The following is a 26,120-nucleotide window of genomic DNA, read 5'->3' as shown; positions in this document are numbered from 1 at the left end:
GTAAGTTAGAACTCCCCAGCTTAGAGTAGAAGCAGGAAAGCCACTGGGGATGTTAGGGATTCAGGACTTCTTCCTCCCCACTCCTCAACTGCCACATTCCACAAGAGCTGAGATCGTGCATTTTATAAGTAGCAGCAGTTGGAGCCCAGGAATGAAGAAAATACATTTATTCATCCAGCAAAAATGTCCTGAGTTCTCAGCCAGGTTCTGGTCTGAGTTCCTGGGCCCCATCTGTGAATTGAGCAAAGCTGCTTGACTACGTACAGAGCACCCTTTCTTACTGAGATAGCAGTAAACAAACACAGCCAGTAAATGGATCAGGCCACTAGTAAGACCGAGGTACTAGGAAGGAAAGAAACTCTTCAAGGATCTTGATGGCATAAGAATGCTCCAAGCAGAAGGAAAAACCAGCACAGGGAAGAAATCAACTTGTTTACATGGCAAGCTGGAGATTCACATGCAAAAGCTGTAGTGTTAAGAAATAGCATAAGAGCAGAGTAGCATAGGGTGAAACTTTAGGTTTCCATCAAAAAAGGAAAATGCAGCTGATGGACCTTCCCACTGAGAAAAGTTAGAGTTTATTTATTTTAAATAGTGTGGGTGTGATAGTCTGGAGCCTGTGCATTAAGGTCTTACAATAATCTTTCAGGCACCGGCACATATAAGTGACAGCACTGTCAGTAAGAAGCTGTGAAATTCAGCAGGCTACTTCATCTGCAGTGTGCATGCATTCAGAGGCAAGTAAACCTTCCATAATATATAGTACTAGACATTCTTATATTCAAGTCAGTTATTAAACATTTATTCTATGTAATGTCCTATGCAAGGTATTTCCTGAATAAAAAAATAAAACAGTCTGTGTCCACTTATAAAATATTTACATAACAAATAAAGATTAAACCAAAAAAAAAAGGACTTCCCTTTCTCCTCATGAAGGAGGAACTGGTGTAGGACCTGCCCTCCTGACATTCAAAAAAGCAAACCTGGAACACTGGAATAAGTACATGAAGCAATGTTTTCAGATTATTGGACAGGGACAATGCAGGATCTTGATCCTTGGAGAAGAGAGACTAGGCGAGCTGCACCATGTTCCTTTTGCAGGTGACACAGTTCAAGGAAAGTCACCCAAAGAGCCCAGCAGATGCAGTCACCTGAGGAGCTCACAATCTGAAGCTGGGATTTGCAGAGCAGGAAGCCCAAGGGAAGGGAGGAACTGTGCAAATTCAGAGCTCCAGAGATTTGCTTGGGCCTCCTGGAGGCTCCACAGAATGCCAGTGTAAACACCAGTGTAGATCCAGGAAGCCAGGGAGAACAACTTGGCTTGGGGAATCATCAGTGTGGAGGGCACATTGGGCAAGGCATCATTCAAGCTTCTGTGGCAGGTTAGAGAAAGCTCATGACTGTCCTTGACATTCAGCAAAGGACCCAGAAGGACTGTGCCTCATTAGTACGGCTGTTCTAGATTTTTGCCTAGCAAAGCTTAACAGCAAGCATCAGAAGAGTCAGGCTGATCCATGAGTAAAGGCAATTGCAGTCAAAACAAACCGTAACTCTGTAAAATGAAGTCAGAAAACCCAAATATCTGGTATTATACACTTATGGTGCCCATCGTCCAATAATCTGACATGCGAAGAAGAGCACAATGTGACCCACAATCAGGAGAAAAATTAAGTCACTTGACTGGAAAGCCTAGAGATAATGGAACTAGCTTAGAAGAACTGTAGGTAACTTGTTATTAGTCTACTCAAAGATTAAAAGAAAAATATGAGCAAAAAGTGAGGAGAAATGGGAAATTTGTAATAGAACCATTGGAACTTCTAAAGCTGAAAAATAGAACATGGGACAAAAAAAAAATCACTGGATTGGCTTAACAGCATATCAAATGCTATAAAAGAAAGCTCTATAGTAAGCTTGAAGATAACAGACTAAAACCTGTCTAAAAAGAAGCTCAGAGAGGGAAAAACTGAAAAAAATAAGGAGGGAAGGAAATGCAGGAGCTTTATACTACTGTTTTCAAGACTTAGCCATGAACCTGCTTGAAAAAACAGGGTGGCTTTGGTGCACAAATAGAAATAAACCCACACCTCTTTTGTTAGTTGCTTTTTTGTGGTGCTGTCCAAAGGTGAAAAGGGTAGTCTTCTCAACAAGTGTTGCTGGACAGTTTGGATATCCACACCAGAAAAACCTTGGCTCTTCGCAAATCTGAACTTAAGTGGACTAAAGAAGTATTATGAAAGATGAAACTGTGAAACCCAGAGGAAAATGCAGGAGAAAGCCTCCCTGACCTTGGTGTGGGCTTCAGCTGCTTGGCAAGGACACAGATAGTATGAGTCATAAAGCGATACGTTATTTAGACTTTATCAAAATTGATAGCTTCTGCTCTGCAAAAGACCCCATTCAAAAGGAGGGAGGGGCAAGCCACACACTAAGAGAAAATATTTACTGTACATGTACCTAATAAAAGACGAAAGTCCAGAATATACAAAGTACAGCTACAACTCGATTTGAAGAAAACAGAACCAAATGAAATTATATAAAGGAAGAAATTCAGGCAACCCAAAGACACTCAAAATGATGCTACACATCACCAGTCACCAGGGAAATGCAAATTAAACTCATAATGACATGCTACTATACACCCACTAGAAAGGATAAGATGAAGAAGACTGAGAACGCCAAATGTTAGTAAGGATGTGAAGCATCTGGAATTGGCATGCATTGCTGGTGGGAATGTCAAGTGGTACATCCAGTTTAGAAAACAGTTTAACAGTTTCTTATAAAATTAAACATATACTTACTTACCATATGACCCAACATTTCTACCCCTAGGAATTTACCTGAGAGCAATAAAAACATATGTCCATGCAAAGATTTACATATGGGTGCCTACAGTTTTGTTCATAAGTCAGAATCTTAAAAGAATCCCAACACCCAGATGAATAGATAGAGAAATTATCTCTAAAATGGAATATTACTCGGCTGTACTTTGTATATTCTGGACTTTCATCTTTTATCAGGTACATGTACTTGACCACTGAAACTTACAACATAGAAGAATCTTAGAAACATTACACTGAACAAAAGTAGCCAGAAACAAAAGAGAACATGCTGTACAGTCCCATTTACTTTACAGTCTAGAATAGGCAATCCTCATCTACAGGAAGCAGCCAGACTTATGGTTTCCTGGGGCTGGGACAGGAGGAAACTTTGGGCGGTAATGGAGTTGTTCCAAGTCTTATTTGTGGTGGTGGTCACAAGGCTACCTATTTGTCAAAACTCAGTAAACCATAAATGAACTATGTCCTTAAAATGTGTTCAACTAATTGAGTATAAATTATATCTCAATAAAGTCAGTTTAAAAAAATACAAGGTAAACTCAAGGGTTGGAATAAGGCAAGAGATATTCAGCAGGTAACAGTGAACAGTGTTCCCAGCCTAAGGAGGGCTCTTTGGAAAATGTATTCTAAGTTGAGCTTTAAGTAGTTGAAACGAATGGAGAATGCTTTGTAGATACAGAATGTAGAAAAAATAGTTTGAATAGGATAAACCCACAATTAAGGAACATTCTACTAATGACTGGCCAGTACTTGTAGTAAATGAGAATAGCATGAGAGACAGAGACTGGGGAACTGTCCAGAGTAAAGGAGATTAACAGACACTCTTCAATGCAGTGGGCCTGGGCCACTGGGATACTGGACCAGAATCTCTTTTCTTTTCATTACTGTTTTATTGCATTATTTAAAATTTCAGGGCTTGAAAGTTTTTCTGTGGCTATGTAAGAGAAAGTTCACATTCCTAGGAAGCTCACAAAAGAAGTATTTGCAGGTAAAAGGGCATCAGTTCTTCAAGTTACTCCCAAATGGCTCATGAAAGAAGAAATAATATGTGTATAGAAAGAGTAGATAAAATAAACATTGCAGAACACTTACAATAAGGATTGCGATAAAAGTGTAAGAGTTTTTTGTTCTTTCCATACAAATTGAAAGTTTGAAATTATTTCTAATTAAAAGAGTTACCCAAGGATAACAAACAAAACCCAAGTGAGTCAAGGTGCTGTTGGCCAGAAAGCATGCAGACTGTCTGTGAAGAAATGCCAGAAGAGCTACAAAGACACTAGAGCAGAGAGCTTGTATGGCTATTAAAGCAGAGTTAAGGACGGGCTTCGGGCATTGGGTGGGTTGCAGCAGGGAGGCGCTGCTGTGCAGAGTGGAGACTTCGCTGGGAGCCAGTTCGTGCACTGCAGGGGTGTTCAAGTTTCATGATAGGGATTGGAAAGTCTCCATTGACTTCTGTGAATGTGTCCTGTGATCAGGAAATCATTTTCAAAGCTAACTTGGCATTCAGGACCTAGAGACAAGAAGAGACCTTGGAGTTGTTACAGAGGGCATGTGCTGGCTGTGACCAACTACAAGAGATGTATTTTGCACAGAATTCTGGGTATGAAGTTGAAGACAAAGTAGTCCTTAAAAAAAAAAAAAGTTGTTAAGAGGGTAGAGGCTCATGACCACTTTACCAACTGCCTAAACATAAAAGCAATGAAATTTCAAGATTAGAAAAGTATTCAAACATAGAAGTAAGAGCTATACGTTCTGTTGCTCCTTGTTTTAAAAAGTTTCATGATGTTATTTTTGTCTGACTTACTATGAGAAAGCTTTGTTTGAAATCACAAAGTTACTCACTTCCTGAATATTTTGTTAATTGAAAATTTCTTAGAGACTGAGTGGTATTTACAGAATTTAAAGGGTAGTGTAGCTCTGTCTTAGTTGAATAAAGAGAGCAGCCTAGAAGGAAGGCTGGACTTGGCAGCCTTGCTGTTTGCCTTGGATCTGAGCGCACATGAGCGTGGAGGCTTTGCCTGCTGTTGGAGCACATGTGTTTTAGAGCAGCACCTAGGCTGCATTGAGAGAAGAGTTGGAGGATCACAGAAAAGGCAGCCCAGGAGGCTGGGTAGGAAGCTACAGCAGTCACCTGCCTGGTGTGATTGTACCTCACACAAGGTCAGGGTTTGGATTGGCACCTTGTGCAGTGTGAGGCGACCGGAGACCGGAGAAAATTTAACACTATCCTCGAAGAAAGTAGTCTTTTATTTCAGTTCTTAAAACTATTTTGTTGATGGTGTGTGTGGCCCTGGGTCATCTAGTTTTTATCTCACTGTACAATCTACTGTATTTCTATTATCTTTCCTTTTTTTCTAGATTAACATTTTTTGAAGAAATTCTCTGATTTCTGCCTACCTCTTTTATTTTTATTCTTTTAAAGAAAACATTCAGGCAGAGGATGAGATGGAAGATGCTGAAGGCAGGGCAGAAGGGAAGGCCAAGCAGCTCATCCTTTCGCCCCTGGCTGAGTTGATCGAAGGGCCTCTTCTTTCCTTTCCCTTTCTTCCACCTTAGTAGGCTGTGTTAAATGAGAAGCACATATCTGCATTTAAGTGAGTGATTACATGAGCTTTATGTTGAGGTATACATCTCACAGTGAAAGTGCACAGTGCAGTCACTCATTCAAAATGAGTGACATGCAAACCTCAAAATAAAACTTGATTTTTAAGGATTGTTATTATAGATCCATTTATTCTTTTTTTCCCTTCTTTTTTTCCTTTTTGGTACTGGGGATTGAACTTACTGAGTCCCATCTCCAGCCCTTATTTTTTAATTTTTATTTTGAGACAGGATCTTCCCAAGTTTTTCATTTATTCTTAATTTGTTAAAATTCTGCATTTAACTACATGAGATATAAACAGGTAGAAACTTTCAAAATAAAAATTTTTTGAAATACTATCCCATAATAAAGGATCATATTTAGTAAAACTCCTTGCCTGTTTTTAATATTAAATAAATAATGTTCAGAATTAAAATGTTTATGAGTTTCATGTTATTTTTAAATCAGCCTGTTTATAGTCTCTGGCATGGTGATTCCCTTCCCTTTGGAAAAGGCAGGCCAGCAAGCATTATCCTAGCTTTTAACAGTGGTAGATTTTGAGGCCATAAAATAATGACAAGACAGAAAATTGAGAATTTAAATTAATCACCTTCCATGTGTTGAGAAATGCTTACCATTTGCAATGATAAAAATGATTGGTTGCTTGTAGTCTTGGGAAATATTTTACCTGTGTTGTACAACCATTCTAATGTTTTTTACTTTAAAATGTATTCAGAAAAGGCAATGAAGTCAGGGGGTTATAAGAAATTAGCACTTAATAGTCTCCAGAAATCAGGTGCTCTGATTTCATCATTCTACCTATGTTCATAGGGAGAGAATCACTGGGAAAATGATTCTTTCAGTTTAGGATCTAGAACTAGGTTACAGCTTCTGTTGATGAAGGAAATGTGAGGCTCCGAATGGACATTAGACACTTCAGATTAGAAACAGAGTAGGAAAGTAATGAGTCCTATTTCTAAATGAATTTAAAATGCAATCTGATTTTGTTCTTGCAAGGCAGAGAAAATAAAATAAAAACTATCGTGCTTTATTTACTAACCAATGAATTGAATTGTCTGCCTTTTATTACAGATATAAAGTAAAGACTATGAGAAGACAATCATTTTTGCAGCTACCAGACTTTCAATAACATTTCTCTTGTGGCTTAAATAACAGATAGTTTAAGTGTTTTTCCATTACCTTTGTGTAAATGAAAAATGCATAAAATATTTTAACAAGGCAAAGTAATCCAAAGAGATTGTTATTTTGTGTTACAAATTAGGTTATTTCTGTCATAAAATTAAAGAAAAAAAATCAACGTTAGGACATTTCAGCTTAATATCATTTACCAGAAGGCACGTGTAGCAAATTTAATGAGCTAGCAGGTCACCTGAATCCAGCTGTTTCCGACCAGCCTTATGAAGCAGAGGATGCAGAGAGCAGTGGGAGGTAAGCAATATTACAAGCTCTCAAGGAGTCACAGAATCGATTTCTGCTTGAATGAATTAATTTAGATTATCAATTTATAACCAGCTACACGAATCCCATCAACTCAACAATTCAGTGAATGATCAGGTTCAGTCCTTGCAAGGGCTTCGTAATTAGAGGCCTCTAGTAGCTCTGCAGTCAGTACTGGCCTTAGAGTGGTACTAACAGAGCCACTCTGCCAACAGAAGGAAAGGGGCATGTTGCTAGGTATTTTGCAAAGGTTAAGATGCAGCATCTTTAAAAAAATCAAGACAACAAAAATAAAGTAAAAAAAATACTATGGATTTGTGAGCTGGGGCCATTTTCCCTTGGAACCTTTTGTTTCCATGAAAGGGTGATTTTAACCACTCCAAATGATATAAATATTTCTTATCATTTATAAAAGTAAAATTTACATTTTCCACTTAAAGTTGTTAGTTTATCTACACTGCTACACAGATATCTTTTCCCCCTTAATTAACTTTTTGGGCATCTTTCTAAAGTACTACTTTAATGTACAGAGTGTATTTCTAAAGGAAAAGATACCTAACGTCACCTAATTTGTGTCAGGGAAATAGAATTATTACTCCAAAATGTGCCCGTCTCAATAGTAAAAAATTCTCGTTTGAGTCCTTTTATTTAAGAAAAACATTGAATTCAAACCTCATAGATTGTTAACATTGTAAAAGAGAATGATTTATATACTGGGATGAAAAGAATACATTTATGAAAGTAGTCACCTTGGGGAATATATTTTACTACCCTCCATTCTTGAGGGGATTAGCCAAATGTAGTCAAACTGACTGCACCTCTACCTTGCCACTTTTATTATGGGGCAGCTTTCATTTCCAGTGGGATTGTGATGCCGGGAATGACGTAACTCAGGTCAACACGTGGATCTGAGCACCTGTGGGCACCTGGCTCTGCCAGTGGCTCCCATGTGAGTGTGTGGTTTTCCTGCAGTGCCATACCTCAGAGTACGGTGCAGTCATAGAAACGGAGATAGATCTGCAGGTATTGATGTGATCTCTGTTTAATCGAGTGAAGCAAGCAAGGGGAAGAAGTGTGAGTGCAGTGAACTGCTTTTTGTGTTAAAAGGAAAGTGCAAGGGCTGGTGTCGAAGTTCAGTGGTAGTGTGCTTGCCTAGCATGTGTGAGGCACTGGATTTGACCCTTGGCACCACTTAAAAGTAAATAAAATAAAGATATTGTGTCCATCTACAACTTAAAAACAAAAAAAAAAAAAGGAAGGGAAGAGCAAGTGTGTGTGTGTTTGTGTGTGTGTGTGTGTGTGTGTGTGTGTGTGTGTGTTCACTTTACACATTATAGCTGCATAAAGGTCCACAGCCATACATTGGTATTTGCTGTGGTGTCTGGGGGTATGAGTTGGAGAAAGAGTTCTAACCTAATGCCTTATTGTGCCTTTTGAGGTTTGAACCATGAGAATATAATACCTATTCAGAATTAACTTTAAATGGCATGATATAGCTTTATTTCAGAAGATTCTTGTGAAAATGCAATTTATGAATTCTCTAATTGCAAAGGGTTGATGTCATTCAGGTGTCACCGATGATTCTGCTAAAATGGCCAAATTAGTTGAGGCCTAGTCTCTCTTTCTCAGTACTTCTCAAACATCATCAGTCTAATAAAATTAAACCAGTTCTGTCTTCTGAAGTAAGAGTTGTACATGTGTCAAAATTGACTTTAGTGGGGCTGGGGTTGTGGCTTGGAGGTAGAGCACTCGCCTAGCATGCGTGAGGCATTGGGTTCGATCCTCAGTACCACATAAAAATAAAGATATTGTGTCTACCTATAACTAAAAAAATGTTTAAAAAATTTGACTTTAGGTATCCTCTTGATGATGAGGGCCACATCTCTTCAGGGGGCTAAAGCAGTACCTGCAACAAACAGTAGCTCTTTGGTTTAAATTCATAAAAGATACTCCCATTGTTTTACCCTTTTGTTATGATTCCTTTTTTCTGTGTGAAGTTTTTATATATTAATGCATATATTCTTGTATTCAATACTAAATTATAATTAATACTTACTGCTTGCTATGTGCTCAACCTTATACTGAGAGCTTTGTAGAAAATAAATAATGATAAACTGTGCTTCCACTGGAAAGATAAGACACATCTACATAAAATACTTTGAGAATTGTTAAGATGGAGCAAATAAAAGTGCCTGACCCTTTTTAGAGTGTGTAGTAACATCTCCTTTCAGATCATGTCTCTCTGCTTTAACCCTTGTGGTTTATTGTTTGTCATTTCTAAAATTATCTTTTATAAGCTCCTTGTTAAAAGTATGTCATTCTGTTCAGAATCAGTGCCCCTCATGTGAGATCTGCTGGACCATGAGGTTCCAGGGCAGGAGCCACGCCTCAGTCTTATTTTTCTCTCCAGGTCCAGCAAAGTACCCAGCTCAGAAAGGGGAGAAAGGTAGGGTGAGGTTTTCCCTGAACTGCTGACTACAGCTGACAGTAGGAGTTGAACATGAGAAAGGATTAGCACAAGTTGGCAAATTAGAGGCTTTGTCAGGAAAGCAGAGCAGGACCTCAGTACTGTGTGCAACAACATAGAATAGAAGCCCCAGAAGATATATAATGTCCCAATGTCCTCACAGAAGGGCAGACCTTATATATGCACCTGACTGTTAATGGGACTCACTCTGTACAGTGCTCTGAATAAATAGATACTTGCACCCATCCATACTCTTCTCTCTTGGGTAATGTGTGCCCTTTTTTTCCAAGTTTGGGTAGAGGGAATGGACAACAGTAAGACGAAGAACACCAAGAAGATGGGTGAATGAAAGGGGAATGAAGTGATCAAGAGCTTGGGCAGCTTATGGGTTTCTGGGAATAATGAAGGTAATCCTTAAAGTGTAAGGTAGGCTTGGGAGAGTAGTCATTAAGACTTCACATGGTGACATTGCATACAGAAATTTGTGAGGCAGTGAAGTTCTTCCAAGTCGGCGCTGGACTGGGAATCCAGAATGTCATACAGTTCATAAATATTGATTAGGAAGAAAAGACCTTCCTTTTTCTTTTTTATAATCACCAATAATTATTAGACAAGAGTTAAAAACCTCTCTGGGCAGAGAAGACATTGTTAAGTTAAAATGGAGTGGAAAGTGCCAGATGTGAAGGCACTGAAGAGTCCTAGCGTACCAGGAACAGTAAACACAGAGTCACGGGAGAGCAGAGAGAAGCATCCGTTTCACACTGCACACAGGGGCTCCTGGCTTGGAAGCTGTCTGCCATGCAGAGCACCTCCAGCCCTGCTTTTCTGTTAGCTAGCTTATAAGAATAAGGTGACTTGTTTTGCAGCATCCTCTAAAGAAAACTCGCTAAATTTGGCAAGTAAAAATACAGAGTGCCCCATTCCATTTGATTTCAGATACACAAGAAATAATACTTTAAGGATGTCTCAGATATTTTGTTTCTTGTCATTTATCTGAAACTCAAACGGGGCTATCTAGTAACCCTACCCTTATGCTTCTTCTGGTTCCCCCTGCTGACATGAAGAAAGCAAAACAAAGCAGTAGCCACAGAGAATTCAAAAATTTATAAGCATAATATTTGTTCCCAAAAAAGTTCATGTATGAAGTCTCATGCAAGGACATTTAGAGGTCAAACCATTGGGTTAGAGCCTTAACCCAATCAACACATTAATTCCCTGATAGGTATTACCTGAGGTGTAACTGTAAGCAGGTAGGGTGTGCCTGGAGGGGATGTGTCATTGGGAACATGCTAAGGAGAGTCTCTGCTTTCTAGTTGTCATGTCCTGAGCTGTTTTCCCATGCCATGGCTTTTCAGCCTGATGTTCTGCCTCAGCTCCATCGTAGAGCAAAGGAACTAGCCATCCATGGGCTGAGGCTTCTGCTTCTAAGACTGTGAACCCCAAATAAATTTTCTCCTCTAAATTGTTCTTTTTTTTTTTGCTTTGATTCAATTTTTTTTCCTTTTTTTTATTGGTTGTTCAAAACATTACATAGTTCTTGATATATCATATTTCACACTTTGATTCAAGTGGGTTATGAACTCCCATTTTTACCCCGTATACAGATTGCAGAATCACATCAGTTACACTTCCATTGATTTACATATTGACATACTCATGTCTGTTGTATTCTGTTGCCTTTCCTATCCTCTACTCTCTAAATTGTTCTTGACGAGTCTTTTGGTTACAGAAATGAAAAAACTAACTAAAACATGTATTTTCTAAAGATGAAGCAGAGAGTAGAAATTGAAATACAGTGGGTTGGATAGCTGCTAAGTCATTGATTAGACCAGTGGTTCTCAGCCAGGGGCAAGGGACATTTGCAGGGTCTGGAGGCATGTGGGGTTGTCACAGCTTTGTGGAGAGAGGGAGCTACTGGTGTCCTGGTGGGAAGCCAGCCAGCTGCTGAAGTCCTGCAGTGCACAGGGTAGTCCCCACTGCCAAGAGCAGTGTGGCCCCAGATGTCAGCAGTGCCCAGGTGAAACCCTTATCTAGGCAAAAAGAAAAAGAAAGAGCAGTGAGCAGCACATTGTAGGCTGCAGAGCCAGGCATTGAACAAATTCAAGTCTCGACTCACCTTTACAGGTAGCCCAAATTCTCAGAGCCTTAAAACCAAAAAGAAGCTGTTTCTTTGCAGAGAGTATTATAGACTGAAGAAAATAAAACCAGCTGGCTTCCGCGAGCCCTTGTTCCACATGTAGCAGGGGCTTTGGGTAGTGGAAGCTGTCTGCCATGCAGAGCACCTCCAGCCCTGGAGTAAAGCCGGCCAAAGTGGTTGGGATGATGTGCAGGGAGAGGCCAACTGCAGCTACCTGGATGGAGGAGAGCCTTGGGCCACCACAGAAGACAACTCACCCAAGGATCCCCACCCCTGTGGGCTAGAGAGGGCTCACTCCTCCAGGTCAGGGTAGGGGGATTCGTGCAGTCAATATGGGGTTTTCTTCCAACTCTACAGGCTTGTGTGTTTGAAATACGTGAATTTGTTCTTTCTGATATGGATCCTTTTGCAGTTTGTTGAACTCCTCATGTTTGAAATCATTTAATAACAAATTATTCTAACTAGAGGGTTCTGAATCTGGATTTTCTAGTTGACGCTATTCTCAGCAGTGGCTTGTCTTTCTCTCTGCCCCCATCTCCCCTTTCCTGCCCCAGGATCGACATGGTGGTCAGGCAGCAGTATCTCTGATGGAAGGAAGATTGGATTCTGGTTCTCACCATATCCCTCCCCTAGGGTCACCAGCTCCTCAGCTCCTTTGCACCCCCCAGCCTCAAGGTAGCCCTGCATGTGAAGTGGAGGAACAGATGAAAGTGTTTCACAAATAAAAGGCTGCTTCCCTCCTGGATGTCCTTTAGGCACTTTGTTGGAAGATCAGCTTTAATAGCTTAACAAGGCATCTTCAGGTGCATCAGGCTTTGTCCTTGGAACACAAACCTCCAAATTCTTTTTATTTGTATCTGAAAATAGTAGACATGGTATATTTATTAAACAACACAAACTCAAAATTTTGGGAGAAATAGGGCTTTCCTATTCCAATTATTTCAAATAATTATTTTGAAAGCCTCGAGATAGCGTGTCATTGTGTTTCCACGTTGAAGGAGCGACTCCCTGGCAGTCGTGAAGAGTGGTGTTTTCAGTTGCCTTCTGAGTCGGAGTCCTACCCTGCTACTCACTGCACACCACTCCAACTCAGTGTGTTTGACAGCTGTGGACTACACACAGAATTTGCTAAATAGCTCCATTGCTCTCTTTCCTTCAGGGAGTCTATTTTTATATTATTCATGGGTGGGAATTGTTTGCAACACGACAAATTCTTACAGCCTTGGATAGGGTGCTGCATAGTGTTTAGAATTTATTTCAAAAAGTACTGAGAAGATGGGAGAAATGATTGCTTTGAGACTGCCCCTTTTTCTCCTTTTCCCTTTCTTGTTATTCCTTGTCCTATTTCCACGGAGGAAGAAAAAAAGTAGACTTCTGTCTCAGTTAACTTCTTTTTTTTAGTTGACTTTAAGCCTTCCAATAGGAAGAAAAAAATTCTTCTAAGTTGCTTTATTGATCCCAAGTGAGAGGGCCCAGTGAAGGACCAGGTCGGCCACTCCCTGGACTTGTGCCAGGCTCCCCACACTCTTGCACTCCTGCTGGCTGTAGACTGCTGAAAGATGCCCTGGGGACCTCTAAGAATCTGGCAGCTGCTTATCTTCTCCAATCCCCAAAAGGGGACTGGAACCCAGTGAGAGCAGTAAATTTGTAAAGCAGAATTCACAGGGATGCTGTTTCTGCTTGTGTCGTGGAACTAAAGTGAGTGTTCACAGCCACCTCCCCACCCTGTGCCTCCCCAGGCACCACCAAGTTGTGGCCATCTTGGATCATGGTTGGTCCTTGTGCTTCTTGGCCTTTTCTTCCCATGATGTGGGCCACACCCCAAGTGAAGTGGCAGTGATGAAACGGCTTCCTCGGAGAATGAGGGAGTCTTCTTAGAAGTGCTTCTGCTTTTGTTATACCAACTAGTTCCTAAGACAAGCTTTGATAGGAGACTTCAGATTCTATTGCCCACAAAGCTGAAAGCTAATAATAAATTTTCCTGTTGCTATAAATTATCTCAAATGTCCATTGTTCTCAAGTGAATTCCTTCCTTGGAGACGGCAAAAAGGCAGAGCAGGGAAGGTCCATGTCACTAAAATGCAAACACTTCACTGTGCTTATCAGCTGATGCCTCCTTGTCAGGTAAAATGACAACAGTGCTGGGGTCACAGAACCAGATCACCTGACCTCATCATACACCAGGTGTCCCCCTCCTGAGGGAGCTCACCCATTTCACTCATTCCGTCAAGCTAATCGTATGGCCATGAAATTTCACCAGGCCTGGGCAGTTTCCATGATTTTCAAGTGTTGTTTTTTTTTTAATCATACTTAATACTTTCTGTGCAAAATGAAAGATGAAATATCTCCTGTTATTTTTGTTTTACTTCAACCATAATCGACCACAACTTTTCAAGCATATGTTTCTACTTGTTGCAAGGCCCTGAGTGCAGTGCCAGGTGCTCACCTTACCCTCTCCTCCTGGAGCTGCTGAAGGCCCCTTCTTGGCCACACTGGCTGTGTGGGAGCACACATGACCTCATACTCCTGAGGGCCTCTATCAGTGGTGTCCCCATTATTGATAGTAGCAGAGATATTGACAGTCTGTGGTTGGGAGGAAAATAGGAGTTTGATATGACATATTGTGTGTCTCAGCAAGACTCATAAATAATTTTGACAAGTTTTTGTATGCATGGGAAAGTCCTTGATTCAGCCTCCCATAAAAATAAACTTCTATTATGGAATGTATTTGTCAAGTGGCTGCTTGATGGATGGAGCTGCATTTACCCCTTGGCAGTTCGATGAGTTTTAGATGCACAGCTTACCAGAGAGGATTTACGGGCAGTACAGAAATAATTATTCAGTATGGAATGCATAATTCCTGTACCTGAATTTTCATTTTTTATTATATTTAGTTTTTGTTGCATTTCTGGTCTCTAAAACAAAAGAACTTGCTTTTTTTTTTTTTTTTGAGATCTATTGTTTGTATAAGGTTTTATGTTGAAGCCAGTGAACAATCTGATTTAGCCCAGACCGTCTTCCAACTTACCTGGAGTATTTTTATTGAATGTATAGTTTTCTTTTTTCCCTTAAGAGAGATTTACCAAAAACAGACCACACACACACACACACACACATACACACACAACTAGAAAATACATTTTTATTGAGATTGAAAATCTTGAACATGATTGTCATTCTTTTCCCCTGAGGTTATCACAGTTATTTACTTATTTCAATATAATTGTATTCCCTCATTTCTGTTGCAGAAAACAGAATATTAAATTCTTGTCTTTTAAACTAAAGCTAAAGCATGTCTTTTTTCTGCCTAAATTATACTTGGAACCATTTTCTCATCAATTATGCACTCTCTGGCTAAGTCATGCCCTTGCATAAGTTGGGAACTTTAGAAAATATTCAGTTCTCACACTTCTGTGGTACTGTCCAGTTTCTTGCAGTAAGTGACTGGCTTGTCACCAGGTTAGCCTATGGTGAACTCTAATGTGAGCATATAAGCTCAGGAAGACTGCAGTGTTGTTGGGTGTGTAGGAGTGTTTGGCTTTTCATTAGAACCTGTCACTCAGTTTATTGGTGCGTATTATTTATTCAGAATGGTGGGTTTCATTGTGACATATTTATATATATACATACAGCATAAGTTGATCAATTTCACTCCCCAGTATATGCCCCACTCCCTCTATTCTAATGGCCCACCTTTTATTTCATGGTGTCCCTTTTTCCCATTTCCCTGTACCTTCCACATATGAGAGAAAATATACAATATTTCCCTTTCTGAATCCGACTTAAGTTACTCAAAATATGGTCTCCAGTTCCATCCATTTTACTGCAAATGATGTAATTTCATTCTTTAAGGCTGAGTAAGACTCCATTGTGTATATATATCACATTTTCTTTGGCCATTCATCTGTTGATGTACACTTAGGTTGATTGCATAACTTTGCTCTTGTGAATTCTCACTTAGTTTTTATAAGGATTTTCTTTTGTGGAATCTGTTGAAAGTCTGGAGATAGATGGATGCTGTGGTAAAGCAGTCATCATGAGTGGTATGTCAGGTACACTGGGCCTGTGTGCCATCTCCCAGGAAGATGCCTCTGACCTGACTCATCTGCTGTGCCCCCAGTCGTTTCCAATAATGCTCCTCCTCTCTGCTGCCTCTGGTTTTATGAGAGTGCTTTGTTAATTTTATGACTCTATTCAGAATAACAGCTTTTAGCTTTGTTGGTCCTTTCTATTATTTGTTTTATGTTTAATAATTTCTGCTCTTTTTCTTTTTCTGACTCCTTCAGTTGACTGCTTAGTTAATAATTCCTCATTCTCCTCACTTCATCTCATCTCACATGATCTCAAAAAGGGTGAGCGCAGCATGGTTAAGATATTTTGAGAGAAAGAAAAAAACCCATTCAAATAACTTATATTACAGGGCTGGGAATGTGGCTCAAGCGGTAGCACGCTCGCCTGGCATGTGTGGGGCGCTGGGTTCGATCCTCAGCACACATAAAAATAAAATAAGATGTTGTGTCCACCAAAAACTAAAAAAAATAAATATTAAAAAAATAACTTATATTACAGTATATTATTATAATTATTCTATTTTATCAGCTGTAATTGTTAATTTCTTACTACATCTAATGTATAAGTTAAACTTGATCATGGGTATGGACTGGGTGTGGTGATAAGCCTGTAGTCCCTGCTAACTAGGAGGCTAAGACAGGAGGATTAAAAGGTTGAGGCCTGCCTAGGCAGTTAAGCTAGACACTGATTGAAAATAGAGATTTAAAAAGAGCTGTGGATATAATTCAGTGGTATAAAACTCCCCTTGCCTAACATGTGCAAGGTCCTGGGTTCCATCCCCAGTGCTGCAAAATAAATAAATAAATAATAATAATAATAATAATAAATAAAACCCTTTTATCATAGATATATATGTATAGCAAAACACAGCGTCTATAGGTTTTGGTACTGTCCATAGTTTCAGACCTCCATTGAAGGTCTAGGAACACATCTCTCAAACAAAAGGAGTGCTACTATACATTTTTATATGTTTGTAATTTTACTTTTTATACATTCAAACTTTTAATCCATTTGGGACATATTTTGACATAAAAAATGACATAAAGACATGTTCATTTTTAGCCCCAAATGGCTACTTTTCCAATATTTTTCTAAATAATCCATACTCTCCCTAATTTACTTGAAATGCCATCTTTAGCTTGTGTTCAAATCCTCCAATTCTTTTTTTTTCTCTTTAGATTCTTTATTCTGTTCCATATACTTTTCTCTCTTTGTGTACTCTTTCAAGAACCCATTCTTCTCCCTACTACATTTCTGTTTTCTTATTGAGTAATATGGATATTCTCTTTTTTTTCTTTCAGAATAAACTTTAAGGAAGTTGTCATCTTTATAGTATTAAAACTTCATTTAAAGATACACTATTTCTCACCAGGTACTCAAGTTTTAAGTCCTTGACCAGTTGTTTTGCCTAGGTAGTTAATATTTTGTGGTGCTTGTGAGTATAATTCTTCCACTTTGTTCATATTTTATTTTTATTGGTGCATACGAAAGTTATTGTTTTTGTTTTTTTATGTCACACTGCTGCATTCTGTATTATTAGTTCAGAGCTGATTATTTTGCATATTATAGATAGTCTTACATATTTTAATCCACAAACAATAAATAATAGGCAGAGAAATAAAAAAAATTATAAGGTCTAAAGAGATCAGATCAATGAAAATAAAAATCCCTAGCTCAAGCATGTCAGCCCTACGTGTCCCACCACTTGAGGATACATATTTGTCAACAAATTATTTTTAAATGTAAATACTCAAGGGCAGTTAGCCATGTATCCCCTTGCTCAGTTAACTTGACTCCTAACCAAGTGTCGGTGGTATAGTGAGATGACTGCCTTTACAAGGGTAGATCAGGAAAGAGAGAAAGGAATTTCTGACAATGCAAAGGAGAATGATGGCTGACACTTGTTAGACACTTACGGTGCTGGGCACAGTTGGAAGCTTTTCACAAACTTATGATCATGCAGTCTTCATGAGGTCACCTGAACAGAGTAGTGAAGCAAACCCAGATACAGATGGTTTCAGTCACCTGTTCTTGGTACAAATGGCAGAGCCTGAGTTGGAACCCATTCCAAAGTCTGATTCCACCCCAGCTCATAACCACTGCACTATCCTGCCAAAAAGGAAACATCATATTTCTATAATCATAGGGGATTTTGGTATTTTATTATTTCTGAAAACAGAAATCCTAATAATTTTTTCTAAATCAAAATTATATCTCACAGTCAATGCCATCTTAAAGAAATAAAGTAAAATGTCCTGAAATTAGGCCGGCCATGATAGTACAGAAGAACTGAAAGGCATTCAGGGAGGAGACTCAGGAAGGGGGCTTTGTGCACACTTTGTCATTTTGCTTGTGACCTTTGTTTTGGCCATTGCCCTGAAAACCATGGTGGGAGTGCTAGTCCCCCATATCTGTTCTGATCCTAGATTTCCTGGTAACAGAAAAGTATGACCTGACCTCCCTAAATCCCCAATTACATACTTGCTCCCTGCTGGTAAGATTTCCTGAAAGAAAGGCCAGGGACATTTGTCTCCAAAGAGCCCCCTGAGACTGGCCAGGTATAGGGTGGGATGTTCTGGAAGTCTGGACAGATGAGATGGAATATGCACAGATTTGTGTGAACTGTTGATAGAACAAATAAGATAGAGGAGTCACTCCAAATCCATGCGCACAACTAAATTCCCAAATAGTACAACACAGTCATGTGTCGCCAAAACAAGAGGGTCACTGCAGGTGATTTTCTGCCACTTCTTTGTGACTGCTGAGTACAAGCCACACATGTTGATCCTTTTGTATCCCAGCTGCTTGTACACTTGTCTGTGGGTAAGGCCATGCTGAAATTTCAGTCACATTGGAACCACAGCAATTGCCTGAACTCCACTATATTCAAAGCACTGCAGAATCCCCAGATGATAGTAATGTGCACCTGTGGTGTGGGGGTGGAAGAAGTAGCCTGCCGTTCTCCCATTTTACCCAGAGTTGGGCATACATATATTGCTGCATGCATCTCTCCCTCTTGTATTCTACTAATGAAAGTCTCACCCCCCACCACTATTTATAGATAGAGCTAAACAAATATTTTTCTTGAGGAAAAGGCACACATTTGGGTAGCAAATAAGTCTTGAATTTATAAAACACTGCCCTTTCACATTAACAAGAGTAATCCCTTTTCAAGTACAGTCAAATCCCCATAAAAACAACAGAGGGTGGGACATCCCTGAATGGCCCAAAGAAAAAAATCTATCCACTGTCCTTTTTCATGCTGGGAACAGGAAACTTTGCAGGAATGAAGCACTTAAAATATTTTCGTGAGATTGGTTGAAAACCTGTCTTGTTTAGTAAATCTTTTTTAAAAAGTCACTCTTGCTTTGTGCTTGTTTTCATTTTCTTTCTTGGATATTTTAAATGTACCAAAGTAATAATGGACTTATTACACTAGTAAGACAACACAAATAATGATAACCTCAGATTCCTGCAAATTGCAACTCACTCTCTAATTAGAAAGTATGTGTCCCTTATAAATTTTTTGGAAGGGGATAGAAATATTACTAGGGTTTGCTTAAATCTGTAATTTACTTTTTTTCCTCCAAGTCAATAGATAAAGATCTACCTGTTCATCTGAATAAGCACATAACATAGAGTGGACAAACGATAGTTGTATTCATTTATTTCCAGTGTCCTTCCTTATATATGCACACTTGGGTTGCTTCTGTTCATCATACTACAAACAATGTTCTGTTGAATATTATTGCGTATGAAAAAAATCTTTGCTTACAAACAACATGAATCCATGTGATAGAGAAGTAGGTGATAGGAAAATGTTAATCGGTTTGAATTTTTTTTTTTTTTACAAAATCTGCTTATACTCAGTTTTTAATGAATTTTTTTGAATGAATGAATGAATGCAAGATTTATTTTGGGTCTCAGTATTCTTAAAACATCAAACAGAATTTACTTAAGTAGTTTTTTAAATAAATTTCATGTGTCTTAACTTGCATCATAATTCCACTCTGAAAAGGTTTTAAGGAGAAATTATAAGGTATCCGGGCAAATTTGGTATATTTGTTTGAAATATAGTCTTGTAAATTATGCCCAATGACAAACTGACTTTTTCTGGCAAGTTTTCAGGAATACTTTTTACTAGCCCAGTAAAATTTACATAAATATTCATTGAGAATAGTGGGATTTAAATTCATGTTTTGTATTTAAGTATTTATTGTGGGACATACTAAGCCTCTTTTCAACCCTGCAGAAACAAGCTTTCACTTGGCTACTGATACGGTTAAATATTAAAGTAGATTCATCATAGCCACAGTGGTGCAGTCGTGTGACGTAACAGCTGAGCTCTCACAATGCCTGGTGTGCCATCAATACTTTGTGTTCCGAGTGTCTTTGGACACCTGTACTGAAATCCATTTCCAAGCTCTTCGTGAATTAACTGAGATGAACGTCACTGCATTTTAAAGCTCGTCAGAACGGAGAGTGTGACTAGCAGACTGGCGGACCTGGAGTGTGTGGTGCTCACATGATTTATAGCATTTTAACCTCCAGTATTTTGTTTTTCAGTTTCACTTCCCTTTGTAGAAGGCTCATAGCAGCAGTTTTAAATAAAAATGCTTGTTCCAAATTATTGAAAACCTGAATTAGATTAGTAATAACGTCAAGGTTAGAAGTAATTCTTCCCTCAAGCTTTCAGTTGGTAATGCACCTAGGTGGAATTTGACCATTTCAAAAGCTCTGCAGTAGAACAATGACGAAGAGAAAAAGCCCTGACTTTGTTGTGAACTTGCTGTTTTTCAGTTCAGTTTGTTTTAGAAATGTTAGCCTAATTTCATAATAGTAAAAGAAGGATATAGACACATTATTTCATTAGTGGCTTGTTTTACTTATTAAAATAAGCTTTATTTTCACTGAAAATACATGCAGTTTTCTAAGTTTAGCGATTAGCTCCTTTGCTCCTTTGAGAAGTTTTTTTTTTTTTTTTCAGAAATTAACTCCTTATCAGTAATGGCAGAAAGAGTTCTTCCCTCCCCCCCCCAAATGATTCATAGGAGCTTCCACACATAACAACACAACAGCTCTGATAATAGGCATAGAGCACTCAGTTCTGCACTGGGAAGGAGGAGGAGCACCTGATGCCCATGGAATTGGTAGCTTTTTCCTATGTTTGCTATATTTGTTTAGCCTGTTGTTGAAAACACAGCCATTTTGCTGTGCTGCAGATTGTCTACGTGGGAGTCCAAATGCATATTTAATCCCTGATTTAAAAAGAAAAATAGATTCAGTGACACATGAGCAATTTCAGGAAAGTGTGTTCCTTGCAAGGTCAAATAAAGGCTGAGGACTCTCTCACAGAAGAGATGATGTTCCACAGCAGGAATTGATGATGATCCATATTTATTAAGTGATGAGTAGTTGTTTTTCTCCTTTCCACTTTTAATGACATACACAAATGACAGTAGAGGAAAGAATGCGCCCCTCTCTTCTCCTTTATTCCCCTCCCCCCCCCCGCCCCTCACGCCTCTCTCATTAAAAGCCCCAAAAAGGTTTTGTCTAAACAGGAAAAATGTGTGGTTTAGTGACTAGTGGAAAGAAAGCCTGCAGAAGTGCCCTGGATTTGTGCCCATGATGCAAGGTGGAAACTGAAGTGTCAGCCTGTGTTGGCAGGTGTGTGTGCTGGAGGACTGGCGACATCATTGGTGTTGTGTGACTTACTCCACAGTGCAGAGGCAGAGAGCTGAGAGCACCACTGACCCACAGTCTTCCAGGGCCACAGTACCCCTGAGAAGCTCCAGTAAAGCTTTCTCTGGAGTACATAAATTAACCAAGAGTTCTGTTTATTTTTATGTTTTTGTCTCCTATGTTTTCTTGACTTTTGGCTTTTATAATTACCGATAAAAGACATCCAGAACCTTAAGTTGTCCAGTTTAGGTTAAGTACATCACTTAAAGAATCTTATTTTTCTTTAGCTTGAATTCTCACAAAAAATTGTTCTGTACTTGACATTTCTGTTGCCAGAAAGACTTGAGATTATCAACCAAGTCCTATAGAAGTTTTACATTTTCTAGGAAAAAAACATTGAACTATGGGTAACTGCTACCATATGGATAGTAGTGTTTGTTTGGGGTAGCTTGATCTTAGCTTATTGAAGATATGAGAGAAAGGGGGAAATAAGTTTCCAAATGTTCTCCCAGTGTTTACCTTTACTTTATTTTTTAAAAATTGTTTTGCAAATAAAACAGGGGAAGTTTTTTTCCTTTAAGATTTTGGGGTATTAAGAAATTACACACTAATGTTGCAATTGAGTACCTATTCACCATTTTAACTTCTATAGGATTGGGTTCCAAATACATAACCTCTTAATGTTATTCAGAGAATAGTCCTTTGTCATTTTCTCAGCTTCTAGCTGATGCCAAATGTCCCGTTCTAATTTCTTTACTCTGTCATCTTTGCTACCTTCCTGAAGGTCAAGCCATGTTCTTTTTCCTTTCCTGTCCTTCTCTCTTCCTTCAAGTAACTGAAAGCTTGCTTTTAAGAAAGATACACACAACTGCACATTCTTAGCTAAATTAAGGCCTTTATTCCAGATAAATTATCCCTCTAATATTGTTGCTTATTCTTCTTAAGTAGTCAGATTCTTATTTCTTTTGACCATTTTTGAACCTTCACCCAAAATATCTAGTAAATGAAGTTTTATGTGTTGAGGATAAGGAACATGAGATGCTTTGTCTCCATTAATCCTTTTCATTGCTCTTTCAAGTACGTTTTCTTTTTATCTAAGTTGAAAGTAAAATTTGACAAGAATTTATCATATTACAATTTTTTCTTCTTTAAAACATTGAAGAATTGAATACGACTATGCAGATGAGAGCCAGTTTTTGGGCACCATGTTCCAACAGTCATAGCTATTCCCTACCCATGAGTTGGAAACTTCATAGTAATTTAAGAAGCATGAACCCCCTTGTCTGGTTTCAAGAACTGAGACTAAAGTTCTACAGTGGACACTGGAACTTGAATGGAATGTTTAAATAGTACATTATACATTTCTTTGTCTATTGTATATTCTATAAACAGGCTGATTTGGACAAGGATACCAATGTTCACCTTTTCTTTCAGCTATTTTTCAGAAGAGTACTAAATGGATATAATTTCTAAAATGGTTTTCTATAATAGGAAGAAATGCTAAAAAATAGATTTTTATATTAGAAATATGACACTGAATATTCCAGCTGAAAATCAATTACAAAATGGATATAATATTCAATTAAATCTGTAGCATGTGTAAAATCACCCTCAGAAGTCAGAGTATAATGCTCATACTTATTGAGATGTAGCACTCATATGCTATTTGAAAATAAGATGATATATAACAAGCTATAAAAACAAAAAGAAATATTCTGTGATATCCACTGTATTTCTAACTCAACAAGGTATACTTCAGTCTAGGGAAAGAAAATGACTTAGAGTTTTCCAAAGAATTATATGCAGAAAATGGAGAGTTTATACATTTTTTTCCTTTATTGATCATTCACAAAACTTCAGGCTTCCCAGCTAGATTGACAACTGAGTTATTTGCCCTTCCCTAGTGACTGACAACAGGTAATAGAAAGGCTTTTACTGTGATGTAACAGCACAGAATCTTTCCTAATTTACTACTGTGGTTCTCATCAAAAGTAGCTGGCACAAAAACACTAGATTTATCACTTCAATTACTAGAATTTCACATTCAGTTTAAGAAGACGTGTTTCTGCAGTGTGACAAGCCCTGCAGATCTTGAGCTTCTTCAGACATTGTAGCTGTTGGGGTAATCAGAGAGAGAAAAAAAATGAAAGCCATTGTTATGGTTTTATAACTTTTAAATATCTCTTCTGGCAAGAAATAAAACATAGGGTTTATTTTAAAACTGATAGGTGTATTTAAAAAAAAAAAGTTTGTCCACTTGAAAAAATGTTCAACAATCTGAAAATAGACAAGAACTATACATAAACCATCATGGTATTATAAACAGATCTTTTTATTCACAAATTAAGTGGGTACAGTCATTTTGCCCACATTTTCTACACCTGCTAGAAGGATACTTTGTAATCTTCCAAAAGATTCAGTGCTCTGTATTAAAGGGTTAATAATTTATTGGCTATGCCAGCTTTAGGAAGTTTTGAAAGTTTTTTTTTTCCAATTTCCATAAGACCCTGTCTTATAGGAACATTGGAAATCCACTAATTTTAGGGGTAAAATGATAGGACCAAGGTTTTCTATATTTTGTGTGGGAGAAGCTGTAACTGGAGTGCAAGGCCACAGACCCAACTCTGGGTGAGGGGGAGTCCTAATGAATCAGGTCTAGTCATTTGCCCCAGAAACTAAATGGAAAAAGTAATGGTAAATGGCAGGAAAGGAATTTATTCAGTGTAGCTCTCTCAGGAAGACAATGGGGATCAAGAGTCTTCAGTCCTATGCTGAGGGACTGACATGAACTTCACGTTTAAATAGGGAAGGAACAAGAGTCGGGATAAGATGTATACATAGTCAGGCCTTCCGGGTCAGAGGGTTGATCGTTCTGCAGCACCTTGTGCATGATGAGAAAGGTGCTGTTACCTGAGGGGTGGTTTTAACTCTCTTCACAAGATGTTTATCCATCAGAGTATTGTTCCTCGATTCCAAAAAGAAGACAGATATAAAACCGAGGCGGAGATGCCAAGACTTCATCCTGCTGAAGTTACCCATCAGGCTTCTTCAGGCCCAAGTGAAGAGTCGGTGCTTTTAACTAGAGTAGTCTCTAAGTCCTTCTCGCATAGCCAAGATGTTGCTACAAGTTGGATCCCTGACCAGAAGGGTTTCAGATTTCACCTTGTTCTGCCTGCATTTTAACTGTGACCCATCACATAAGTTAGGTGTGGAATTTCCCACCTGTAGCTCAGAGAGTTTTTTGGGGGTTTTTTTTTTTGGTTTTTTTTTTTTTTTTTTTTTTGGCACATTTGGATTCTGCATTTTCATGTTTGGGATAGTTAGCCTATACAATCTAGTAACCAACCACCCTCTTAATGCCTTTCTTCGAGGTGAACAGTGATTGATAAAATCAGATTGGTGCACAGTACTTCATTTGTGAAGAACTGATTAGCTCTCTGTGTTGTCCAACAAATGCAGAGGGATCTTCAGAAATGTCTCTGCAAGCAAGTCATTGTACTTCCCTTCCACTGTACACTCAGGTCCACATAGCCATCATTTCTCATCAATAGCTTCCACTTCACCTCTGCTACTTCCACCCTTGCTCTGATACCAGCTGTTTGTAGTATAACCCAGAGTCATTATTCTCAAATGGCTCCGTCTAGTAGCATAGAAAATGTTACTCTATCTGTACTTTTCATAGTAGGCACTCAAACGTGGCTAACATGACCCAGGACCTGAGTTTTAAGTTGTTTTAATTTTTAATTAAACATTGGCTATGTACATGTATAACCCATGTCAATTCCTGTTCCTTTTCTACTCAAAACCCTCCCATGATTTCCTTTCTTACTAACAGTAAAAGCAAAAGTTTTCGCAGTTGCGTGGCATACTGTGGCCTCCAGGCTTATCTCCCACTGACCTTTGACTGCTTCTCTGCAGCTGTGCTGCCTCCTTGGTGGCCCTGAGCATGTAGGCCTGCTTCCACCTCTGGACTTTTGCAGTTGATATCCCTCCTGGCCTGTGGTCTGCTCTCTCACCTGTTTCCTGTCTTTGCCAATTGACAGCTCTCATCAAAGCCTTTTCTGATGGCGCTACTTAAATGACATCATCCCCTGTGTGTCCTGAGTGATGCTGTCCCACAAAGTACTTACTCAGGCTTGGTAAAATCTACTTAGTGATCTCTGTTTCATCAAATCTGTGTCCAGGCTATCAGGAAATGCTCTTGGTTTATCTTCAAAATACCCCTGAAATCATCTGAAACACTTTGTATTTTACTTATTTAATTTTTATTATTTTCCTCAGGTTGGAGGCTATTCCCTGCAGTAGCCCCAGCTCCAAAGAAAATATCTAGCACATTATAAGTGTTTAACAAAGTTTTAATGTTTAAACAAATATATGAAGATAAAGCATTATGAATAATTTAGCAAAAGGACCACTAAGCAAACCACAATTGAGTTCAAAAAGAAAATGTTATGAACACACTAGAAGATATAAGAGTTTAATCCATGGAAGTTGATGGTATATCAAAAAAAAAAAAAAGAAAAAAGAAAAGTCATGTTTTCAGCAATTGATATATAAATATTCAAATGATATAATTAAAAAGGAATTAATAGGTATACAATTAACTTGGAATTATTGAAACACAGCATAACCTTATGATCAAGTATCTGTGGAAAATATATAGAACTTATAATTGACTTTAAAGAACAATTTAGTAAATTTAAGAAACCAGAAATTATGAAATCATATTCTCTCATATGATTAACAATAAAAATTTAAATCGGAAAAAAACCCAACTACCTGAAAATATCATTATACTTCCCATATAATAGGGGGAAAACAAGTAAATCAAGAGTATAGTTGCGGACTTTTTACTTCTTTTTTTTTTTTGAGAGAGAATTTTAATGT

General features: G+C 38.4%; 1 protein-coding gene across 3 annotated transcripts in view; it reads left to right on the top strand.

Moving 5' to 3' along the window:
• Znf407 (zinc finger protein 407) overlaps positions 1 to 26,120 on the top strand; it is a 421,370-nt gene that overhangs the window by 348,398 nt on the left and 46,852 nt on the right. The window lies entirely within an intron of this gene.

The sequence above is a fragment of the Ictidomys tridecemlineatus genome, chromosome 13, assembly GCF_052094955.1.
Source record: "Ictidomys tridecemlineatus isolate mIctTri1 chromosome 13, mIctTri1.hap1, whole genome shotgun sequence".
Taxonomy (NCBI): Eukaryota; Metazoa; Chordata; class Mammalia; order Rodentia; family Sciuridae; genus Ictidomys; species Ictidomys tridecemlineatus.
This window is presented reverse-complemented; position numbering and strand designations above follow the sequence as displayed.